Here is an 11,411-nt window from a genome sequence, read left to right as displayed (position 1 = left end):
CTCAGACACACAACAGCTGCTCGCTGCTCCCACTCCTTGTACAGCCAAACAGCCAAGACAACGCTCGCCGAGTAACGCGGCGTCAAAGAGTAAAAGGGAAGACGCTACTGGTAATAAGAGTTCCATGAGCCAGTTTCAGGACTGATATTGTAAAAAAAATGGATATCTGCACCTACACTACATCCGTGCTCTGCAAACCACTGTGAAGTGCATGGCAGATGGTACTTCCCATTCTGCCACGTATTACGATTCCCGGGTCTAGTGAAGCAGGGTATACAACCACCACCACCTAAAGAGAAGGCCGCGGCGCGCTCTTGTGACGTCACGCTAAGCGGGCCAGGGTTGCTTGGCGCTGCGCTTAAAGAATCGAGACGCACGGCCTGCAAATCTTTGTCAAACGGTTTTACAGAACCTATTCCGTAAAAAATAATTAATTTCTGAAATACTTTTAGCTTTATATGACAGCTTCATGATGAAGTGCCAATCATTTCGATAATGGTCATAACTATTGTGGTATTTCACGGATGAGTATCAAATTTGAGAACGTTGCCATCAAAAATAGGGGTCGCTATGAATTTGTGTTTGATGCATATTACACATTCTATTGCTGAGTATGAAATACAGACGAGGTTTTGAAGTTTTCGTAAAACTTTGGATCAATATCTGCTTCCAATCTCGAAAAAATTGAGCGTCTGCAGCAACTTCACTTCCGATCGCAACGCGCGGGAATGAAATATTCATAACGCCTGTCATATCTCGTAAACCGCTGGAGATAACGAAACGAGATCTTGGCAAATGATACCACGCAAAGAGGAGAGTACTTTGCCGAATGGTTAAAATAAGCAACTTTATCAATCGCGATATAGCAGAAACTATAGTTCATAATTCTTTTTTACCGGTAATGTAATTGCATAAGACTTATCAATAGCCAGTGAAAACGTACGAGTGCGGCATGTAAATAATATTGCGATATACATGATAAAACAAGGTACATTTATGAAAAATGCACTGTAATAAAGTACATTCTTTCAGGACCAGACAACTATTATTTACACTCACTTGAAAAATTCTGCACTAATACAGTGTATAATATTAAATTCCTCTGCCTTCAGAATCCTAAATAAATATTGTGTAACTGTTTATAGAGCTCCCTCAGGAAAGCTGAGTACATTCCCCAAGCAAACAATCACTTTTAACTCACCTCACAAAAGCAATTATGCGTTGTTATTGTAATGTAAATTTTCTTTCCTGTAAAAATATGGCAGATTTTGAGCATAAGTCAACAGTGAAAATCTACAAACCTTCAGCAGACATTTGCAGCAGTTGGAATGAGACAATGTGTCAAGCTAAAAACGTCAATAATAAATTTAACCTATTTCTAGATTAATTTGTTCCATTGTTTGACACATCGAAAAATAACACAGATATGCTTCATACAGAGAGATCGCTTTTTAAACATGAAAACAGCAGTTTCAACATTCGTTAGCACTCATGCTAACTAATGCGAGAGTGAAAAACAACACCCCCTCACAAACAGAGAATAAAACGTATCGGTAATGCGTAACAAAATACGAACTGCAGAGAAATTTAAACACGAATAAAAAGTAACACGAGCCACAAATTTATATTTCGTTTTCAAAATCAAAATAAAGCCACTTGATAACGAATACTAGGCCTATTTACTGCGAACTTTTGCTCACAATTTTAGTCAAATGTATCCAAAATGCAAGATATTCCACCAGAAAAAAATAATAATTGTACTAGGTATATAGTTTTTACATACCTTCGTGTGCTCAGTGGGTTGGAAATTGTCCCGATGAATCGCTGAAAGACATTTCCAACGCAAATTCGCATCTTTCGGAAAGGAAAACAATATTACTTTCGGTCGAGTTCCGTAATTCCCACGACACCTTGGCACACAACACTTGTAAACCATGTTCACAGTAGCTTCACTACACGTAAACACTGTAATCGCTAGTTTTAAGCACGAATATAGCACTCGATCCAACAAACGTGTAGATAAACAAACGCTTCGAAACACAACATGGTGGCCCGCTTGGAGTGACGTCACGACCTGCTATGAATTTCGCGCCGCGGCCTTGTCTCTAGGTGGTGGTGATACAACCCGTCGGCTTTGACCAATGACGTCATACATTAGTCATAGATAGTAATGTCTTCACTTAGAGGCATAGATAATAAGACAGTTTTGTGTTCCGGATAAGCGGTATCATTGTACATTATAAATTAAATGTATGTGATTCTAAAGCCCGGACACGCAACGATCTGTCTGCGCAGATATCAGCGCAGATGTCTGTACATGCAAAAGATTGGTGCAAATGTAGTGTGTTCACACGACTCAAACCCCAATCTCCTACTCGCCCGCCATGTCGGTGTAGAAAAGAAATATTAGTGGCAAGCGACTACGCTCCCCGTAAACGTCAAAAATTTAATTCAGTTATTTTGAAATATAGAAATGGAGGAAGTTCTGTTGTATTCTGTGTTCGCAACTTGTGTTGCAGAAACCATTCAGACCAACCGCAGGAAACAGAGAAAGCGGTAAAAATGGTGTAGACAGTGGCTGCTAAAGCGAAAGCAGTTTTCTCACGTATATTTACTGCGAGATTGCAGGGCGAACCTTAAGAAAGCCAAGCAGATCAAAATACTATACCGTTGGCTGGTATACTTGATCTACTCCTACACCAGATCTTCTAGATTTCTGAACTTTGGATAACTCTCTTCGGTAAACAGTTCGCAACGAATTTTTTTTTATTACTGTTTCTCTGTTTGCCGAGGCGTCAACTGCCCCAATTTTTCAATTAGAGCATTGTATGCTGCTGTCTTTTTGTCTCGGTCACTACATTCTTTACTTTTAATCTTCCACAAACATGGGTGGTTTCTTTATATTTCAATGAATTCACTTACACACTCTCGAGAACACTGACGAGTATAAGCCATTTTAATGCCCTGTGCGCACAAATACAAACACTAGACTGAGCAAACAGCTGTGTTGCGCCAAATTTGCGGCGATCTCCCGTCCACACGCTCCAACTTGTCTGCGCAGATGTGGTTTGAACCCACAGATTTGAGAGGTTTCGCTCAAACCTCCAACTCCAACTTCCAGGATTGCACACACCTCAGGTTGGTGCAAATCTTCTGTCCACACGCAACGATCTGTCTACGCAGATGTGATGTGCGCAGACATTTGCGCAGACAGATCGTTGCGTGTGGACGGGCCTTAGAAGCGATCGCTTCGTATTGCTCAAAATATTCCTCGTGTGATTTAATTAAATTAATTGGTTGTTTCTTATTCATTCGGTACTTAATGTCATTCGTAGTGATATTGAGGTAATTTGGACTATTAGTCTCTTATTGTAGAACAATTTTTAGTGTCTTATTTTCGTTTGTAGGAATGGATTTGACTGTTGCAATAAACCTTGATGATTTACGACAAGCTATGGGCGAAGACATGTTGACCACAATTTGTTTCTTGCAAATGTGTGGTCTTACTGCTGAATACGTCCGATGTCGTGAGTGTGGCGAACATATGCGCCTCACCAGTGTATCTCGTCACCGTACTCACGACTTATTTGTATGGAGGTGCAGCAGAGATAGGTTGTGGCGATCCATTAGGAGGGGAACGTGGTTCGAGGAATCTAAGCTCACCCTGAGAGACATAATGAAAATATCACTTACTGTTGGTGTTTAAGATATACTGTGTGACTCTGCGTGCATGAATGTCGTGTGAGTAAGCGTACGGTAGAGGACTCGTACTCTTTTTGTCGGGAAGTTTGTGGGGAATAGATTAAATATAGGGGGCCGTTGGGGGAGAGGGGGCAGGTGTTATGGTCGAAATTGACGAATCACATTTTGGCAAAAGGAACTACAACAGGGGGGAACGTCCGGTGGGATTATGGGTTTGGGGGGCAGTGGTTACAGGTCAGCATTGTGACGATGTAGTGTTCAAAGTAGTACCGAATGGAAGTAAGGAAGTTTTGGTTAGCTTAATTGAAGATCACGTTGCAGAGGGTTATTTCAGACGGGTTTTCTTCATATAGGGATTTAGGGGATAGGGTTTATCAACATCTTGTAGTAAACCACAACATTGAATTTAGATCATTATCCACAGGGGCTTGCACAGACAATATAGAGGGTTAATGGTCAGCGGTGAAATCCCTTATAGGGAAAGGGAAACGTCAGATTTCGTCACTTCAAAGCCACCTAGACGAGTATTCGTGGAGACACAGTATTCCGTGGACATTTTGCCTGCTTAAATATTTTATTGAACATGTTGTCAAAATGCACCGTTCCAAATTTCTCAGCTAACTTCACATTTGGGGGGGGGGGGGGGTTGGTGAATGGATGTGTCTGTGTGTGTGTGATATATATATATATATATATATATATATATATATATATATATATATATATATATATATATATATACACACATCCGTCTGGTAAGTTCACTTTTCCATTTGCTTCTTTTACTGTATTTCACTATTTTGACGTATTGTTTTATTACACCAATATGTGTATTTTCGTGTAGTGAAGTACGTAATAGAAATTTCTCAGCTGTCGATCTTCTTTCGTTTCCCAGCACTAGTATCAGTTTAACTTTTTCGAATCTGTACTTGCTATATTAAAGGCGAAACCCCCGACACAACTAAAATTTGTATCCCGTCCTTCATCTTCACACTGACACTACATATGTCAGTTGGAGAGCAAGTTACAAATGTTGCTTATAGCTATATAGCTCAAGTAAAGAATGAGAGCCGGCCGAAGTGGCCGTGCGGTTAAAGGCGCTGCAGTCTGGAACCGCAAGACCGCTACGGTCGCAGGTTCGAATCCTGCCTCGGGCATGGATGTTTGTGATGTCCTTAGGTTAGTTAGGTTTAAGCAGTTCTAAGTTCTAGGGGACTAATGACCTCAGCAGTTGAGTCGCATAGTGCTCAGAGCCATTTTTTGAAGAATGAGATACTATTAGCGTCGAAGGCGAAAAAAAATTTACCCCATAGTGAAGTACGGGATACAAATTGTATATGTGTCGTCTTATTGCCTCTTCGTGTAGTTCAACTGAGGCACAGGTTGCAAATGTAACGTACGTCTATTTCTACCTTTTCGTTAGCAGTGTACATATATAGGGGGCAACGGAAGTATGGTATACAAATATTACGTACGTAGCTCCTTCTGTCATCGGTAGTACTGATATGTACGTAAGAATAGACTGTTAGTAATAGCGGAGACGAAATAAACAACACATCTACAATTTCTATCTCGTGTTCCATTTAGGGTTTAGTGAAGCAGGGGATACATAGTTCAAGTGATCAACAGGACAGTAATGCTAGTGAAAACGAAGAAATCGACGTACGCTAAACTTGAATCCCGTACTGCACTTAAGCAATACAGTTCGAATGAGCTTCGAGATAAAACTCACATACATTTGACGTGATGTATTCTTTGCTACTAACATATTTAATTAATTTCTTCATTTTTTTTTGCGGAGAAATAATAAGATGCAAACACGCGATATCGTTAACGTGAAAATACTACTGGCCCTTATATATGTGAACTATAGTTTTCGTCCCTCGCATTACTTTGTTTCTGAACATTCTTCTCAGCTCTTTCATCTTTGTAATAAATGCTCTCTGGCCAATTCTGACGTCATTGGTCAAAGCCGATGGGTTGTATTCCTTGCTTCACTAGACCCGGATTCCCGTACCATTCGTGTATTTAGTCCCTTAAACGCCTCTGCGCTTCGTGTATTAAGCTTGATCTACTCTTCACAGTCATTAAGTGAGCGATACGTAGAGGGTTGGCGCATATCCCTCAATTCCCCATTTGATAAAGGTTCTTGAAATTTTTTAAGCTTTTGGGAGCTAGTGACGTATATTTTGAATGGCCTGCCAGTCTAGATTTTTCCGAATCTCCTTGAGGTTCTCCAATGGAAACGATACGTAGCGAGTTGCTGTACATTCTTCACTCCATCATTTAATACTGATTCCAGAAATTTTGTAACTAACTTTCAGCGAGGTAGTGATGCATATTTTGGAGATTCAGTTTGTCGAGGTGTTTCAGCATCTCCATGATGCTCTTCCACAGGCCAAACAAACCCGTGACAGTTCGTGCTGCCCTTCCTTGTATGCGATCAGTATCCCCTGTTAGTCCTGTTTGGTACTGGTCCCACAGAGCAATATGACAAAAAGTAGGTATTTCTCTTGTATGTTACGTAGATTGCATTTACAGTGGCAGAAGGATCTGGAAGTGGTAGAAGGCTTGAAGACGTACACCTCCCCCTCCTCCTTTCAAAGTTTCAAGAGGTTGGACACAAATACGGAAACAGAAAATATAGCATATTACCATGTCGGATACTGTGGAGGGAACCTGCTGGCATACAAAGCAGCTACCAATCGTCTCGGAATGGATAAATACAGGTCCTAAATGCTCGGGACCTTTGCCTTTTGCGGGCAAGTGCTCTACCAACTGAGCTACCCAAGCACGACTCGCGCCCCGTCCTCACAGCTTTACTTCTGCCAGTACCTCGTCTCCTACCTTCCAAACTTTACAGAAGCTCTCCTGCGAAACTTGCAGAACTAGCACTCCTGAAAGAAAGGATATTGCGGAGACATGGCTTAGCCACAGCCTGGGGAATGTTCCAAAAGGGTGAAACGCGTCATTGATTATAAATAATTTCACAACCAATTTTATTCTGAAATGGTATTAGATTCCCTTTAAAACCATATAGGACCTGTATTTACCCATTCTGAGACGATTGGTAGCTGGCAGAACGAGATTTTCACTCTGCAGTGGAGTGTGCGCTGATATGAAACTTCCTGGCAGATTAAAACTGTGTGCCGGACCGAGACTCGAACTCGGGACCTTTGCCTTTCGCGGACAAGTGCTCTACCATCTGAGCTACCCAAGCACCACTCACGCCCCGTCCTCACAGCTTTACTTCTGCCAGTATCTCGTCTCCTACCTGCAAGTTTCGCAGGAGAGCTTCTGTGAAGTTTGGAAGGTAGGAGACGAGATACTGGCAGAAGTAAAGCTGTGAGGACCGTGCGTGAGTCGTGCTTCGGTAGCTCAGATGGAAGAGCACTTGCCCGCGAAAGGCAAAGTTCCCGAGTTCGAGTCTCGGTCGGGCACGCTGTTTTAATCTGCCAGGAAGTTTCATATCAGCGCACACTCCGCTGCAGAGTGAAAATCTCATTCTGCCAGCTACCAATCGTCTCAGAATGGGTAAAAATACAGGTCCTATATGGTTTTAAAGGGAATCTAATACCATTTCAGAATAAAATTGGTTGTGAAATTATTTATAATCAATGACGCGTTTCACCCTTTTGGAACATGATCAGATTCTATAAAAGTAGCTGGATATGTAACCCGTCCGTCGTAAAGCCATGTAAAATAGAAAACAGACGGAACAGTAACTGGACGGGTTACGTATGCAGTTACGTCCATTTTCCATTTTATATGGCTTTACGACGGATGGGTTACATATCCAGCTACTTTTACACAATCTGATGATGTCCCAAAAGAGTGAAATGCCTCTTTGATATTAAATAATTTCGCAAGAAAGACTGTTTTTATTCCGAAATAATTCGGAACTGGTTGCTGTAGCGCGCTGCTAGAATGGAATGGAAAATTTCTTAAACCATTCTACCTACGAATTAGTGCCAGGCTCAGAAAAAGATTATGGAGATGGATAGTGATCACGCACTCTTCTGTCCAAAGCAGATCACAAAGGACGAATGATATTCAGATTGCTGACTTTGGCGGCCATCCTCGTGTTCTTCGCAGAGTAACCAAAGGGTGCATGAAATACCACGATATGCTTGTCAAAATCATCACCGATGCCCCGCTCTGTTTCACTCTTGATGTGTAAATTCGACCAGAAGTTGGAAACGGTAGGACCATTTCGACAAATGACTTTCTTACATTTCTCCATAGCCGAAGATTTATGGCTTCGGCACATCTTCCTGTTACGGGCATTTGCTTCGCTGATACGTGGTTTTGGAATTCCAGCTCGCCCGGCTTATGAAGCTCTCTTCGAGCCGTTTTCGTGTTACCAGTGTTCGCGAGTGCGACATTCAGGTTTGTACCAGTCGCCCTCTTATGTTTCGATACAATCCTCTTGAGTGACCGTCTGTTATGATCACTCACTAGACACTTTTGTCCACCTTGTTTCTGACTTATCGGATGATTTTTTTCGGCTTTCCCTGTACGCCATATAAATCTTCGATACTGTACCTTTTGAAACATCATGCATTTCGGAAGCAACCACCATAGGAGTACCAACAGTTTGCCGACGGCCGCGCACGATTAGTCGAGATATACAAAAAATAAGTTTTAAGCTGAAACACATTAGGGAGTATTATCTTGAACTTAGTTATCTCAGCAAAAAGCTTTTAAACTCCAAAAACGTTACAGCAAAGGTGATTTTAGCTGAAAGACGGAAGCATGAAAGGAAAAATAACATAGAAACTATATATGCTGGAATAGCATGGAATGTGGTCTGGAAAAACATCAGTAGTGATGTTCTTTCGTCTGACGTGAGAACAGCGTGGTACAAGGTAGTCAATAACATCATCAGCACTAATGAGCGTCTCTTTGCCATCGGTTTAAGTGACACTAACCTCTGCAGCAAACGCAACCTCGTTGATAGTGTGCCTCATCGTTACACATGTGGAGATCGGATTATCAACTGGAGGTGGACCAGGGAGAAAATTGCTCAAGTAACAAGAACTTCAACAAACAATGTACCGACTAACATTTTCTTCAGACCAGAGCAAAGTTACTACCCTCAGGCAAAAAATAACGCAGTGATTTGGTTAATGGGCAAATATACAAGTTATGTTTTTAACAATATTGGGACCGATGAACATATCGAATACAAGATGTATATGGAAAATGAATTCGAGAAAACACTTAAATATCAGAATCACAATAAGAAATATGGTAACATGCTCCGAATAGTCTTCAACCGAATGGGTATAGGTTAGGAACTGGATTCCTAGTAGAGAGGGAATGGGTTGGGTCACGTTCCCGACCCTAACCTCACCTGCAAGTCACACATGAAAAATAAATCAGTAGTACAGCAGATACAAGAACATAGCGAGAAACATCTGGTGTCTGATATAAAGGAAGATCTTGAACTCCCTATGGATGCGTTTAGAAGGCTGGAACTGACAAAAATAACAAGCCAGTGAAGTATTTTGCGATGTCGCTGTTCGGGACATCTCTTCTGTCCATGTAATTTTCCCTGGAAGGAACACATATCAAGGATTTACTGAATGATTAATTTGGATCTGGGAAATGATGATGAGGAACCGGCTGCAGAAGAAGAAAATGTGCATGCTAATCTGCCACCAGTTGAAGGTGACAGTGAAGGTGCTAAATTGTGCTACTGCTAAAGACTCATTCTTTGAATGCTGTAGTTTATGACTGCAATTATCTGTCACCTTATTTATGTCATTTCATTGTAGCCATTTTTGTTACTGTTTTTTGTGAATAAAAAGAAAAAAAAAGCGGTCTAAGGCGCTGCAGTTACGGACTGTGCGGCTGGTCCCGGCGGAGGTTCGAGTCCTCCCTCGGGCAAGGGTTTATGTGTTTGTCCTTAGGATAATTTAGGTTAAGTAGTGTGTAAGCTTAGGGACTGATGACCTTAGCAATTAAGTCTCATAAGATTTCAAACACATTTGAACATTTTTTTTTTTTTAGTTTGCCCACGTTCGAATCCACTGATCTCCGACATGTCGCACTCACAAGTACGCAGAACACTGTCTGACCCGAACTTACACTTGCAACATATTGAGGACAATACACAAGTGCCGTTCTTAGTCAGATACAATAGCGCTACACGCAGGCTTGCCGAACAGCTGTATTCATGGTATTCATGTTCAAGCAGCCATTTCTAGTGCTGTTCCATTTTTTTGTCCACCCTCTGTGTTTTTTCCGAATAGCTCCCACTATATCAGCTGCAGCAATTGAGGACGTTCCCATATCCTCTTTCTGAAAACAATACAATAGAAATGAAACATTCAAAACTTTGTTCTGAGAATGCCTCATACAACAGCGTGACGCTTAGCGAAAATGGGCAAGTAAATACTTTAATATATTTATCAGAATGCTACGTGGACTATTCACAAAAGTTCTGTCTGCCTTTTCAAATCAAAGTTAGAAGTTACGGCTCTGTAGCGATATGTGTTTGCTGTTTCTAAATTCTTGTTTACAACACGCGTTGCCAGCTTACCGCTGTTTCGCGCTGCCGCCACTGGACCCAAGCATTAGGGACAGTTGGTTAGCAAGTTCCCCTCCCGGCCCTTTCTGCCTGCTTCCCCGAGTGAAATTTCTCGAGCAGGTAGCTTCTCAGATTTCCGCACGAGGCTCAGTGCACCCTGTTCTTATCCACCTGAGACGGAAAAAAACTAACCCTACCGGGATTTGAAACTGTGACCTCCTCCTGGAAATCAGAATTACTCACCATTTACACCAAGTAGTTTTCGGCAGTTTCTGCGCCATTAGCGTTAATGGCAAAAAGGAAGGTGAACAGCTTTGGTTCCAGGCATAGGAACGTAAGGGTACTGTCGTTCTGCTTTGGGATAATAGCGGTGACGACAACAATATCGCTGGCGGCAGAAACGTGCACGACTTTCTACACTCCTGGAAATTGAAATAAGAACACCGTGAATTCATTGTCCCAGGAAGGGGAAACTTTATTGACACATTCCTGGGGTCAGATACATCACATGATCACACTGACAGAACCACAGGCACATAGACACAGGCAACAGAGCATGCACAATGTCGGCACTAGTACAGTGTATATCCACCTTTCGCAGCAATGCAGGCTGCTATTCTCCCGTGGAGACGATCGTAGAGATGCTGGATGTAGTCCTGTGGAACGGCTTGCCATGCCATTTCCACCTGGCGCCTCAGTTGGACCAGCGTTCGTGCTGGACGTGCAGACCGCGTGAGACGACGCTTCATCCAGTCGCAAACATGCTCAATGGGGGACAGATCCGGAGATCTTGCTGGCCAGGGTAGTTGACTTACACCTTCTAGAGCACGTTGGGTGGCACGGGATACATGCGGACGTGCATTGTCCTGTTGGAACAGCAAGTTCCCTTGCCGGTCTAGGAATGGTAGAACGATGGGTTCGATGACGGTTTGGATGTACCGTGCACTATTCAGTGTCCCCTCGACGATCACCAGTGGTGTACGGCCAGTGTAGGAGATCGCTCCCCACACCATGATGCCGGGTGTTGGCCCTGTGTGCCTCGGTCGTATGCAGTCCTGATTGTGGCGCTCACCTGCACGGCGCCAAACACGCATACGACCATCATTGGCACCAAGGCAGAAGCGACTCTCATCGCTGAAGACGACACGTCTCCATTCGTCCCTCCATTCACGCC

The sequence above is a fragment of the Schistocerca nitens genome, chromosome 1, assembly GCF_023898315.1.
Source record: "Schistocerca nitens isolate TAMUIC-IGC-003100 chromosome 1, iqSchNite1.1, whole genome shotgun sequence".
NCBI classification, from domain to species: domain Eukaryota; kingdom Metazoa; phylum Arthropoda; class Insecta; order Orthoptera; family Acrididae; genus Schistocerca; species Schistocerca nitens.
Note: the sequence above shows the minus strand (reverse complement) of the source record.